The following is a 15116-nucleotide window of genomic DNA, read 5'->3' as shown; positions in this document are numbered from 1 at the left end:
CAATTGTTTTAGAAGTGTTTTGAACTTCGTGCTTTGAAGTTTTAATGTTAATATGTTATCATTGAACTAACACCTCAAGTACAGTTTTAGAAGTGTTTTGAACTTCGTGCTTTGAAGTTTTAATGTTAATAGGGTTAATAGGCTTTTACCCCCCTGTAATATAGGTCACTTTTGGTTTTGCCTCCTAGGAAATTTTTTTTTTAGATTCCGTCCTTGTAAAATAGAGATTCTTTGGTTTTGCCCCCTGAGCCAGTTGAGTCAGCAGAATCTCCTATGTGGCACGCTGCGTCAGCAGATTCTGCTGACGTGGCACGCTGACTGTATAATTATTTTTATTTTTTATTTTTTTATTGGGGTACACGTGGCATTTTTTATTTTTTTTTAAAAAAATATTTAAAAAATTAAAAAATTAATAAAAAATTTTTAAAAAAATATAAAAAAATTGAAAAATTAATAAAAAAATTAAAAAATTCTGGAAAAATGAAAAAATAATAAAAAAATCGAAAAAAAATATTAAAAAATTCTGGAAAATTGAAAAATTAATAAAAAAATTGAAAAAAATATTAAAAAATTCTGAAAAATTGAAAAATTAATAAAAAAATTAAAAAAATTAAAAATTCTTGAAAATTGAAAAATTAATAAAAAATCTGGAAAAAATGAAAAATTAATAAAAAAACTGTAAAAAATATTAAAAAATGAAAAATAATCAAATAAAATGAAAAATAATGAAAAAATTCTGGAAAATAAAAAATTTCTGGAAAAAATTCTTGAAAATATTTAAAAAAATTAGAAATTTTCAAAAAAAAAATAAAAAGATTAATCATTTTTAAAAAAATGAAATTTTTGAATTTTTCATTCGTATTTTTCGAAATTTTGTTTTCAACAATGTCTACTACATTCGTTGATTCATGTGTTCTATTATCGCCCATTATTTCCCCTTTTCTCGACCATTTAAAAATTACAACTAATTAGTATTTCCTGGAATTTTGCCGGTTGTTCTTCTATCGGGTGCAATATCGAACTCTATTAATCTAGCTTTCTCATTCACTAATGTTATGACATGTTGGTTCGTTTTATTTCAATTGCATGTCTTCAAATTTAAACTGGACCTAATACAACCATACAAAACTAAATTTTAAAGTGATGAATGCATATATACTAATCAAAATTTCGAAAAATACGAATGAAAATTTCAAAAATTTCATTTTTTTAAAAATGATTAATCTTTTTAATTTTTTTTGAAAATTTCGAATTTTTTTAAATATTTTCCAGAAATTTTTTATTTTCCAAATTTTTTTCATTATTTTTCATTTTATTAGATTATTTTATTTTTTTAATCATTTTTTATTATTATTAATTTTTTCAGAATTTTTAATTTTTTTCAGATACTTTTTTATTTTGATTAATTTTTCCAGATTTCTTTAATTTCTTTAAAAAAAAATTCCAGAATTTTTTAATATTTTTTACAGTTTTTTTATTAATTTTTCATTTTTCCAGATTTTTTATTAATTTTTCGATTTTCAAGAATTTTTAATTTTTTTTTAATTTTTTTATTAATTTTTCAATTTTCCTGAATTTTTTAATATTTTTTTCAGTTTTTTTATTAATTTTTCAATTTTCCAGAATTTTTTATTATTTTTTTATTAATTTTTCATTTTTCCAGAATTTTTTAATTAATTTTTCGATTTTCCAGAATTTTTTAATATTTTTTTTCAATTTTTTTATTAATTTTTAATTTTTCCAGAATTTTTTAATTGTTTTTTAAATTTTTTTTATTAATTTTTCAATTTTCCAGAATTTTTTATTTTTTTTTAATATTTTTTTAAAAAAAAAAAAAATGCCACGTGTACCCCAATAAAAAAAATAAAAAATAAAAATAATTATACAGTCAGCGCGCCACGTCAGCAGAATCTGCTGACGTCACGTGCCAAGTAGGAGATTCTGCTGACTCATTGGGGTCAGGGGGCAAAACCAAAGAATCTTCATTTTACGAGGACGGAATCTAAAAAAAAAATTTCCTAGGGGGCAAAACCAAAAGTGACCTATATTACAGGGGGGTAAAAGCCTATTAACCCATGTTAATATGTTATCATTGAACTAACACCTCAAATACAAAAAGAAAAATTAAAGCAGAGTTGAACGAGTTTTTTTTTTTTTTTTTTTTTAAGAGCAGAGTTGAACGAGTTGAAACACATATCACATGAGACTTGTAAGGATTACCTTTGCGAGAAAAAAAAATGTGAGGTATTGGAGAGTTACTTAACTTTCCATCCTAGCTTAAGTAATAAGTAATTAATATTAATGACATTTGAATTGGATGCGGGGGGAAAATACGATAATAAGTGTTTATGTTGCTCGTCAAGAAAAATGTTGGTCATCATGAGAAACATACATCGTAATGTATCATGAATTGTGTTGATTAATCAGAACTCGTGTTTTTTTGTCGAATTTCAACTACAATTTTTCATCTTTTTAAAACAATTCAATGCATGACAACTCGTAAAGTTTATGATAATTTTCTTTTGCGATAAATAACATTTTGTGTTCATTAATTACTGCAAAGCAAATAGGTTATTGATTAGTTTACGAGAGTTAATTTCACGGTCCTCGTCCTTCTCCATACTACTACTAGCTTTGGTAATAATAACGACATCTGAAGTTCATGCACGGAAACAAGGAAGAAAATAAGAGTTTACGCTGCTCATCAAAGAAATGGTGGGTCATCACGAGAAATATTCGTAGTGATGTATCATCTATTGTGATGATAATTTAGAGCTCTTGTGGTTTTTTGTCAAATTCAAATGTTAATCTTTTTAAAACAATCTCCCCTCAATACAATTTTTTTTAAAACAATCTAATGTTTGACAACTCGTAAAGTTTATGATTATTTTCTTTCACAACAAATAACATTGCGTGTTCGTTAATTACTTCAAAGCAAATTAAGTCATTGATTAGTTTGCGAGAGTTAATTTTACGGACCTCAACTTTCCATACTAGCTTTTTTAATAATAACGGCATCCTGAAGTTCATACGGAAAAAAAAGGAAGAACATATGAGTTTATGTTGTGTATCCTAAATTGTGATGATTAATCAGAACTCTTGTGTTTTCTTGTCAAATTCAAACGTTCATCTTTTTAAAACAATCTAATATTTAACAACTCATGAAGTTTACAATCATTTTCTTTCACAACAAATAACATAGCATGTTTTTTAATTACTTCAAAGAAAATTAAGTCATTGATTAGTTTGCAAGTTAATTTTACAAACCTCAACTTTCCATACTAGCTTTTGTAACAATTACGACATTTTGAAGTTCATGCTGAAAAAAGGAAGAAAAATAAGAGTTTACGTTGTGTATTCTCAGTTGTGATGATTAATTAGAGCTCTTGTGTTTTCTTATCAAATTCAAACCTTCATCTTTTTAAAACAATTTAATGTGTGACAACTCGTGAAGTTTATGATCATTTTCTTTCATGGCAAATAACATTGCATGTTGATTAATTACTTCAAAACAAACTTCTTCTTTCTTGTTTAATCCTCGGATTTTTAATGCAAACAGCTTTAACACTTTGAAGTTCGGTTAAACATTACCCAAACTTATTTCGGTAAGAAATTGAACTTATCCTCAATGAGTTTAACTTTAACTAAAACTTTTTAAACATTTAAGAATGAGAGATACTTCTGAATTCTCTTTTTTGTCACTATACAAATATAGATATAGATGATATCCTCTTACTTTTATGTTATGTGGCAGAGCCCACATGTATGCATGCGTTACGCGACATATATCTTATGTTTTGTAGCTAAAATGACGTACAAATAGAAAAGTTTACCAAAAGTAACCAAATCATAACAGAAAAGCAAGCAGAAAAAACCAGAATTTTAGCATTTATTTGGCTTTAGCCAGAGTAAGTTTTCCTTCACGAATAAACGTGCAGTATCAGATTCCCACCAAAATATCAAATTAACTGTTTGTTTGTATAGATAAATGAAGATTTTCTTTTATAGGATTCTTTAAATAATTGTGGGTAACTTATCCAACGTCTAATAAAAATGAGTCACATGAGTAAATTTGTTAGTGGAGTAAAAATTAATTTATGGATATCACTTGCGAAATTACTTGTGTGGTAAGTTTTAATTAAATGTTGGATAAATTATCCACGATTCTTCAAACATCTTTGGTCCCATGATAAATTTATATAGCTTTAAATATATATTTGTCCTTTGTAGTATTATTTTTTTATTTGTTTTCCAACATTTTTTCTAACATTCATTCTCTTATTGGATGAAACTCATCTGAGTCTCACACTTTGGAAATGGTTAACGCCGTCTAAAGTGATGAGACACACATGTGTTTCATCCAATAAGAGAGTGAGTGTTAGAAATAGTATTAAAAAGAGCATGCTCCTACCATTTCTCTACAAGTATACTCCATTTTGCTCCTCGTTGTTTGTTTTAGTCCTTGTAAAATTTGTTCATCTGAAAATTGATCTCTCTAAAATATTTTAATCCTTTATTTCCCTAATATTGGAGGGATAAAAATAAAATATTCTGTTTAGATGGATTAACTCCATTATAATTAAGTTTTGCAGGAACTTAACCCCAACAAAAAGACTAAAAACAAAATGTAGTATATTTGCAGGGAAAAAAAGAAGTAAAAAATACATTTTTACAGAGACAAAAACAAAAAATAGTATGTTTATAAGTATCTAATGCATATTTAAATCATTAATATACACTACCAAAAAAAAATCATTAATATATTACAAAATATGCCCGATCACTTTTTTTGTTTTGTTTTCAAGGGGGCCTCGATCACTTTATAAGGTCTAAAATCATATTCCATTTCTCACAAACATACACACACCCTACCAAAAGGAAAAGAGTAGTGAAAAACAAATAGAAGCATGAAGTTCCTCGTATACATGATAATTTCCCTTCTCTTTCTTTCTCAATACTCAAATGGTTCCAATTTTATCATTCAATCTTGTAAGGAAGCCTCCAAGAATGACCCAAATTTAAGCTATGATTTTTGTGTTAAATCCCTTAAAGAAGCTGCTTCCAAGGACAAAACACAACCAACCAACCTTGAAGATCTTGTGAACATGTCAATCAACCTAACCAAGTCCAATGGAACCAATATCATGTCCAAAATTTCAAAGAACTTAAAAAACCAAAGCTATGATGATTATATGAAGGGTTGTCTACAAGATTGTCTTGATCTTTACGATGATTCCCTTTCATCTTTAGATAAAGCTATGGTTGCTTTCAATAAATCAAAGGATTTGAACACAGCCAATATCGAAGTAAGCGCCGCCATGGATGATTCAGTTACATGTGAAGATCAGTTCAAAGAAAGGAAAAAGAAAAATGAAACTTCTCCTTTAACAGAAGAGAACCATGTTTACTTCCAACTCAATGCAATGTCTCTAAGTTTCATCACTATGATTGGTCAATACAACTAGCCTCTCTTGAGAATAAGCATATACATGCAGTGTTGTGACTCATGTGAAATTAATTTTACAAGTTTCATGTATGAAATAAATTGAGTTGTCAATGAAAGTTCGAGATGAAAAATAAATAAATTTGATCTCTAATTTTAATACTTTAAATATTAGAGCTGGATTTCAATTTTTCGTATCCAATTTTTGTCCATAGCTTCTTTTTAAAAGTTATATACGTTGATGCTATATATATAGTTCTTTATTTGTTAGAAGATTGTATTGAGATTGAAATTGTAAGTGTGATACTTTAGATATGGAAGAATAATTTTTTTTTGAACGAGAAATATTAAAATATTATTAGTAATTTTTTTTTTTTCGTGTTTGAATTCTAGTCATTTAAGTCGTTCAACTCGTTTAGTTTAAACTTGTTGAGTTATCCAATTCCGCATGATGACTTTATTTTCGTTGTTTTATTTTCTTCTAAGGTTTGTTTTATTCTGTGTTATGTGTATTTTATGTTGCGTGATGATCTCAATTTCACAATCAAGGCATTTGATTCCTTCTTGTTCTTATTGTTATTGTTAATATAATTAGATTGGATTGGATGGTGTGGCTTACAGAATTGGTGAGAAGCTAGTTACCAATTCGGTCTGATTAGACAAAAGTTGATTGTGATTGCGACTAAGAAGTGGCTTTTCCCTAGGCCAACTAAGAACTTGGATTGGACAGCTCTCCTCATGTTAACTTCATGCATATTTCATCTTGTGCTTTACTAGTTCCTCATTACTTTTTTACTCTATGATTTTCTCGCGGTCTTATTTGAATTTTAAAATTCAAAATGTTTTAACGTGTTTTGGATTTTTTTACAGGGTGTTTATGTTGTTCGAATTATATAATTCAAATAAAATAGGGTGTACGAGAAATCAATAGAATAAGAAAAAAATGAGTCTTATTAGTTTGAATAAAAATAAATAAATGGATAAATTGTTCTTGTTTGTAACATTAATGAACATCATACAAAATTACTGTATGTTATTCGAATGAAACCAAGCAAAAAATTTAATGTAATTGTGATCATTATTTAACCTCCATCTGTCTATTTTAATACTTTTCTATTTCCTTCAAAAAGATACTATATTACTTTTAACCTTATTGATTTTGTCACTCACCACTTTTGACCTTAATGATATTTTTTTACTAATAAAAAACAATATTCATTCGTTTAAATTATTTTAGTATATTATATATAAACACAAATTTAACATTGTTAAAAAAAGGCTTTTATATGTGTTTAGTCCCTGCAAATAGGGGTTATTTAAAAAATGGTCCATGTATTCGTTAATCCTGGCAATTTGTCCTCCCAATGTTTAATTATTTAAAATTTTGTCCCTTTTCCCACTTAATCACTGCCACATCACTAATTTGATGTGGCAATCACTGCCATACATGAAATTCCAATTGTACCCCTGGGTTTCCAATTTTTTTCTTTCCTCTTCTTAAGGGCAAAATTGGAATTTCATGTGTAGCAATGATTGCCACGTCATCAAATTAGTGACGTGGCAGTGATTAAGTGGGGAGAGGAACGAAATTTTAAATGATTAAATTTTGGGAGGGCAAATAGCCAGGATTAACGAATACATGGACCATTTTTTAAATGACCCCTATTTGCAGGGACTAAACACATATAAAAGCCTTAAAAAATTAGGCTTAAATATGTCAACTTTTCGTTTTAGTCCCTCTAAAATTTTCCTTCGACTTTTAGTCCCTATAAAATTTTCAATCACTACTTTTGGTCCATATTTTTAATTTAATTTTTGTATTTTTTTAATGAAATTGTGCAAAAATGTGTAAAGTATTCTAAAAAAAATTCCTAAAAAAATTAGAATTTTTTAACAAAACACAAATTAAATATGAATTGTTAACCATAAAAAATAGAAAAATTCATATTAAATTCATGTTTTGTTAAAAAATTCTGAATCTTTTTTGGAGTGATTCTTATAATATTTTGAATTTTTCTGGAAAATTTTATTAAATAATATGAATTCTACATATGATTTTACTTTAAAAGAGAGACCAAAAGTGAAGATTGAAAATTTTATAGGGACTAAAAGTTGAAGGAAAATTTTCGAGGGACTAAAACGAAATGTTGACATATTTATAGGGACCAAAAACATATTTAACCCAAAAAATTATATATCATGCAAACAACTTACAACATCCAAGTTAATAACGTAACATGGAAAAATGCATACAAATATTGTGACGAAATTAAAGTGATTGGGTTTGAGATACTCATGTCTCCTAAAATGTTGAGGATATACTTATGGATTGAATATGTAATTGATCAAAGTTAATATGTCAATCTAAACCAAACGAATATTTCATCAAAATAAGAAACCAAACAAACCAAACAACGATGAACGAAAACGATGAACAAAATAATGTTGCAATGAAACAACGAAATCTCAAAAGAAAATTATGATCTATGGTTGAAACCACTTATTTAGATTAACATAGAGGGAAATGCAAATGAGTGATTATGAATAAAAAAATAATCACAACCATCTCCTTTACGATGATTGAAGAAAAGGAAATTTGAGAAAATGTGGAGTTTATCTCTAAAAATAAATTAGGACCACTATATTTTATGAAAATGTGGACCTAATTAACACTTAATACGAAAAAATGAGTCATTGCCAATAACTTCTTTCTTCTTTGGTTTGCCGTTTATGAAAAATTATTGCGAATTTGCAATGATAACACTCCATTCTTAATCATAGATCGACGATTAAACAATTTTTTATTAAAGGAGATCGACAATTAATCATGACAATTGCCTTATACTAATGTTTTAATTATGACAAGTAATTTTATATTTGAAACTATTGGATTTATTAGCCTATTTATCATAACAGATACTTATTATTAGTCATTTGTCATAATAATCCTCTAAAATGAAGGTGATTGACTTGAAATGACTTTGAATGCAAATTAAGAGGCATAACTATATCAGAAACTTGAACATAGTCATGTTTGCAGGTTTATGTACTTTGTCATTTTATGGTATTAACATGGATATTATGAGTTTGTTCGCATATTAATCTTTTATATTTTCAGCGAATTTGTATTATATCGTTGTACTTTATCAATTTGAATGAATGAATATCATTTATTTTTAGTAAAAAATCAAAGCAAAAACTAAGGATAACCCTAATCATATTTTAAAAATAATAATAATTAAGGTAATAAATTAGTATTATAGGCAATTTCTACGGTACACTCGAAAAATTTGAGTGTACCGATACACCCATATTTACGTGTGTAGCCATTTTTTATAAGGTGAAGTATAATTTAATGCTCCTTAGAAAAGAGAAGTGACTTGTGTACTTCAGAAATTTTGCAAGTCATTTGTTTATTATATAGATATAGTTGTAGATATAGATATAAATATAGATATAGATATAGATATAAATTGCTTTTATAGAAAGAAAAAAAAGGATATAGATATAGATATAAATTGCTTTTATAGAAAGAAAAAAAAAAGGATATAGATATAGATATAAATTGCTTTTATAGAAGAAAAAAATGATATATAGATTGACGTTTTTTTGAATTTTGAAAATTAGATTAAGGACATTTCTCAAAAAATTTAGAAATTTTAAAGGTATAAAAAAAAATTACAAAAATAAAAATCAAAGTTTAAAAGGATATATAGATATAGATTGACGTTTTTGAATTTTGAAAATTAGATTAAGGACTTTTCTCAAAAAATTTAGAAATTTCAAAGGTATAAAAAAAAGTTTTTTTTTACAAAAATCAAAATCAAAGTTTCCATATTTAGAGAGATTAAAAACATATTATAGCATTTCATACCTCCTCACTATGGTCCATATATAACTAAAGATCAACATTGTCTTATAAACATCTTTACATTCATTATCGTTAGATGAATATATTTGAACAAACTGTGAACCTTGACAACAATTTATTCCTTCTACATATTTTCAGTAAGTGAACACAATTCTGTCTCTCAGTACAATTCAACTACTCCACAAATGTTTTCAAGAAAAATAATCCATATGACGCATCATTCAGTTCATACCCTTTGGATTGCAACTCATTGCCAATTAATCTCTCTTTCTTCTCCGTTAAACCGCGCAACAACTCCAACAAAAACGCATTCTGGCACAACCAGCAGAAGACCCTTAAGTTCTCTGCATCCAAACCATTTATTTGACTTATTAGCTCTGATAAATTAATTTAGAGTATTTTTTTACTTTTATGGGGATCATCCACATTAGGTCAAGAGCAATTACACAAATAAATTAGACACCACATTTTAACTCAAAGCCTTAAGACATTTGGTTTACGAGTTATTTCACTTATACAATATTCAAGTTTTACTTTCTAAACTCACATTTGACACACACTTACATGTCCCTCAAAATATTAGGCCGAAGCAATCCTACCGTAAAAACCATAATTTTAAAAGCTTGGGATATTCACAATTGATTTTGGAATGATTTTTTCACTTTCAATTTTATCCTTCATTTAAACTATTATATTTACAACTTTATCCCTTTTATTTTATTAATTAAAAAATATTGGATCCCATTTGAAAAGAACAAGATCATTATAATATGGATTAAAAAATTAATCAAATTCCATTCAAATGCGAACAACACCACTATAAAGTATGATCAAGAATTATTTCATTTAAAAGATTGAATTTAGTTCATGATTTTGTCAAAACTCACAATCACTTTTTTTGGAAAATGCAAGTTATTACAATTGATTGCCAAAACAAAAGCGAAGAATGAACCACATGAAGTAGATATAATAATCACAAAAAATGGGGGGTTGAATTGTGAGCATTTTTAAAATTAAATCTTGTACTTTAAAAATACTTCTCAAGTTGAGACTTGGAAGAGCAAAGTTAAAGCAAATTTCAGAACGTTCCGAAGTGTTAGTATAAAACAGAATATCAAAGATAAATAGTTGTGTGTGTGATGCATATGCTGCAAGTAAAGAGTAAAGGGATATAAAAGAAGAACATTGTCATACCCCAATTTTTGACCTAAGGTCCCACATTCATATGTCGTTTGACCCTGAAAAGTCCTTGACTTTTCAAAGGAAATTTCGGCAGAGAGGTATTTTAAAATACCTCATTTTCGGTTCCGAGTCGGGCCTTCTTCTCTCGATTTTTATTTTTTATTTTTTTTATTTCCATCTTATTTTTTTTTCTCTAAAAAAATTCCAAATTTCTTTATTTCATTTTTAGTTTTTGTTTTATTTAATTACATATTTTAGTTTATTATTTTTAGTCATTTTTTTTATTATTTATTTGTTTGTTTTAATGTGCAATTTTTAGTTTATTATTTTTAGTCGTTTTTTTATTTTATTTGTTCTAATTAGTGTCCAAAAGTCCAATAAGTCCGAAAATGCCCGCAAGGGTCCAAAAAAAATTTCTTTTATTAATTATCTTTTAATTTAAATTTTTAGTTTTAAATTTCTATTTTTAATTAGACATATTTATTATTTTACTTTAATCACTTTTATTTTAGTTTTTACTAATTGTCCAAAATGTTCAAAAAATAATAGTGTCAAAGTTCAATGAGTCCAAAATTAAAATGTCCATGTCCAAAAAATTTCTCTTCTCTATGCCACAACTTTAGGAGCAAGTCACAAAAATCAACACTTTTTCTTCTCCTCGAAGTCATTTCCTTTTTGGCCAAACCCTAATCCTATAAATATTAAATACACATCATAACCAACACACAAGGACACACAATTTTTACCCATTCCTTTTTCTTTCGGCTGAATTGTTGTGCGGTTTGACATATCTGTTATGCTATAGCCGTATTTCAATTCCAACACTTACGATTTTCAATTCCAATCCAAACGATTTTCTTTTGCTTGCTGCTATAGTTTTTATATAATTTCAAATTCTAGTTGCCTTTATTTTTCCACCGCTACCATTTTTTATGATTATTGTTTTCCAATTGTGAATCATCATGCTGCTATATGCTATTTAATTCCAATCGGTTTCTTTATTGTTGCATCCATCTATTTAAATTTCGATTGTTTATTGTTATTGATGTACCATGTTTCTATTATTTGCTGCGGCTTAGAATTGGTGCTCCCTTCATTTTTTAATTGTTTGAAACTATTGTTCATGCATTAGATTCCAATTCATTCAATTCCATTCAAATTCCTCCTGTTGCTGCTACGTATTAGATTTCCAATTGTTTCCTTGATTTATTCCAATTGAGAACAATTTGTTGTTTTGTGGTTGCTATTCCTGCTATGCGATTCGATTCATGTTGCTACTGCTAATTCTTGTATTGTTGCAGCACTTAATCTTTTTATTTTAAGTTTTCATCATTAATCAGGTGTTTGTCGCTGTTCTATTCCATTCTAATTGCAAGGCCGTGGCTGCTCTCCAAAGTTAAAAGATTTCATCGTAAAGAGAACTTTGCATTTCTTTTTCTAATTTCTTCTTCATGCATTTTTTTTTTTCTTTGGCATTTTATTCTTTAATTCCCATGCATCTTTATTAGTTTAGGTTTATTTTCCGTTCATTTATTTTATTGCAAGAATTAACATGTAATTAGGTCTTGTGTAACATATTATTGCAAGAATTAACATGTAATTAGGTCTTGTGTAACATATAAATGAAAATAGTGTGTGTGTGGGTGTGTTTTTATTGCTTTATTTATTATTATTAGGGACTTCATGGTGATCCAACGTCACCATAAGTCCACGCGCATTTATTTTTTTTATGCTCCGTTAGTTTACTTTCATGCTTCAATTAATCAATCAAACATCAAAAATATTTTCACAATAAACCTTGATTCCAAAACCAAGTGATCTTTTTTTTTTTTTTTTTATTTTCTTAATCAAATTCTAAACCAATCTATTCATGTCCACTTTTCCTTCAATTAAAAAACACAAACCAGCTTATTTGTCATTTGGCTTTTCTTTTTAAAACCTTTTTCTACCCGAACTACGTGATTTTGATCCTTCACGGTACGTAGGCAAAGGATTCGTCCTCTCAAATCAAATTAAAATCAACTCTTTTTTTTTCTTTTCTTTATTTTATTCACCATTTATGTACATCTCATTATTTTCTTTCAAAGCAAGTTTAAAGCACAAAACGTTAAATAAAACCAAAAGGTTCTCGTACAGTACTACGAACATAAAGGGTGCTAATACCTTCCCTTTATGTAACCAACCCCCGAACCCCTCAATTTAAATAATTTTTTTTTCAAAGTCGTGAAATAGAAAAAGGTGAGTCAAAAAGGTAATCAAATAGCCTTGATCTCCGAAAAATGACGCGACAGAAATGGCGACTTCACTGGGGACAACCTTAAGAGGGTTAAGCCTAACTTGGTTTTGTTTAAAATTTTGTGCTTTAAACTTGCTTAAAAATAAAAAAAAAAATCAAAAAATAAAAGATGGAAATTCGTGTATATATTTGTTCTTCCTTCTTCTTTCTCCTTTCTTAAACGTGAGTGGTGAGATAAGTCCTACACCCGGACTTGAGGGAAACATAAGATAGGATAGTGGTATAATTAAAGTCCCATACCGAGAGTAAGTTTCGGGATATGGCACATGTGATAACCCCACTCAACGGAGGTCTCTTGGAAGTAATTTATGTCGACATGAGTAGTCGTGATTGGCGTTGCTATTTTCAAGTGACCGTTAATGTTGAGGACCTTTAGTTACCTTTAACCCTTCTTGGCCTTTTAGGACGTAGTGCGGTGGCTAATCAAGAGTAGTCTTGAGTTGGTTGATACGCGATACTACACTCAGACGAGACTTTCTTACGAACGTTGTTGGACCGGAAGTAGTTCCGCAACCCGATAATGTTCGGAAGTGGTTGACAACTCTGGGAACTTGGTAGAACCCTTGTTACAAGTGCAAATAAAACCATAGTCCTTACCAAATGGCGTCGTTACCCTTAACTCCAACATCATGGACCTTAAACCTCGTCATGTTTTCACCGTTCTTGTAGCATAAATCATGCATACATGCATTCATTCATAAAAAAAAAAAACTTTTTTTTCTCATTAATATCGAAACATCAGAGGTATGAACCTTGTAAAAAGGAACACCAAGGAATACATTTTCAAAAGTCTTATCCGGACCTTAGCTTTTGTTGGGGTCTCTTTCTTGACTTTACCTTTGCTCTTAAGGAAACTGTTTGTAATATTTCAAATTATCAAATGAAACAATGTTCCTTATAATGTTTACAATTACTTTGACAAGTCCTTCAAAAAAAATGTGTCTATTTTTGCATGAGCATCATGCATCATTTGCATTTCATAGTCTCAATTCCGAGTCTCACAAATTCGTCTTTTCCAACAAAGGTCAATCCGTCTCAGAGTGGTCCGACTGTCCTCGTCTAAAGCCAACTCAAACCTACAACACTCGTGCAAACAAAAGAGTGAATGTAAGAAATCAGAACACTCCAGGCCGAATTAGAAAGACTGAGTGCCCGAGTGGTTTCACTGGTAGCTTCGCAGAATCAGTCGCAGTTCCAGCAAGGGTCTGAATGCCAACATCAACAACAGCCTCGACAACAGGCTCCAAGGATGCAATTTGACCCAATCCCAATGACATATGCGGAGCTGCTTCCCATCTTGCTCATGAAGAACGTTGTCCAAAACTAGAGCGCCTCCTCGGGTGCCTAACGAGTTGTCGGTTTGGTATCAACCTGACCTCTCCTGTGCCTTCCATCAAGGAGCACCCGACCATGACATCGAACACTGTTTCTCTTTAAAGATTGAAGTCCAGAAGCTGATTAAAGCAAATATCTTGCTTTTCAAAGATTGAATTCGGACGTGCAAGTTAATCCACTGCCAGACTATATTAGCCGCAATTGGGTCGCTTTTGATGTTCCTTCTACTACTTATCTGTTCAAATAATGCGTTAGTTTGTTGTTTGCTGCTTTTCAAAAAAAATCCTTTCGTCCTGCCCGAGACGAAACTGAACTAGTGTAGGGCGTTTTGCTTTAAGAATTGTCATCATTAATAAAAAGGTCGTTTTGATCCCGACTTTGTTTTCATTTTGTGCTTTTCTGGAAAAATGGTAACACAAAAAACCAAAAATATTTTTTTTCTTTCTTTTTCTTTAATCATTTCCAATTGTCTGCATATAATCATTCACTTTCTAAAATCAAACATAAATGCAGATTCAAACATAAATAAGCCCGTTGAACACATTAACCATGTACTCTCTTCCGACTTTGAGTTCCTTGTATCTGAAGCTGAATAAGATGAGAATGAAGAGACTCCCAACAAGATCTCTCGCATACTGGGGCATCTTAGCCGTCGAAGCTGCAAACAAAAATCAAGAACATTGTCCAGAAGATGACAGTCATTTACAAAGAATGGCATGAGATGTTACCGTTACCTTACGTGGGTATCATGCTTCAGTACACATTTCAACAGGGGCAGCCCCCCTCCTTCCCAAATATACAACATGAAGGTCGTACTTCCCATGGAGGTCGAAGTCCAGTCAATAGGAGTTCTGCTAAAGTCCAAGCTTGATCGAATTTAAACGCATGACGACCTTATACAAATATATCAAAAGAGGTTTGAAACAAGCTTCTAACAAAAAGGTTCGTCCCCATGAATTTCAAGAAGGGAACTTTAAACTACTTTCCAA

General features: G+C 29.3%; 1 pseudogene across 1 annotated transcript; it reads left to right on the top strand.

Annotated features, from left to right (window-relative positions):
- The first annotated feature begins 4830 nt into the window (after positions 1–4830).
- LOC146901328 (putative invertase inhibitor pseudogene) lies at positions 4831–5645 on the top strand (annotated as a pseudogene). The gene has a single exon (XR_015021643.1). The product of XR_015021643.1 is annotated as a putative invertase inhibitor pseudogene (transcript).
- Positions 5646–15116: the final 9471 nt, after the last annotated feature.

This window comes from Medicago sativa, chromosome 8, assembly GCF_051527215.1.
Source record: "Medicago sativa cultivar Bolivia chromosome 8, Bolivia_mono, whole genome shotgun sequence".
Taxonomy (NCBI): Eukaryota; Viridiplantae; Streptophyta; class Magnoliopsida; order Fabales; family Fabaceae; genus Medicago; species Medicago sativa.
The sequence above is the reverse complement of the archived record's forward strand: the minus strand, read 5'-3'. Positions and strand labels throughout refer to the sequence as shown.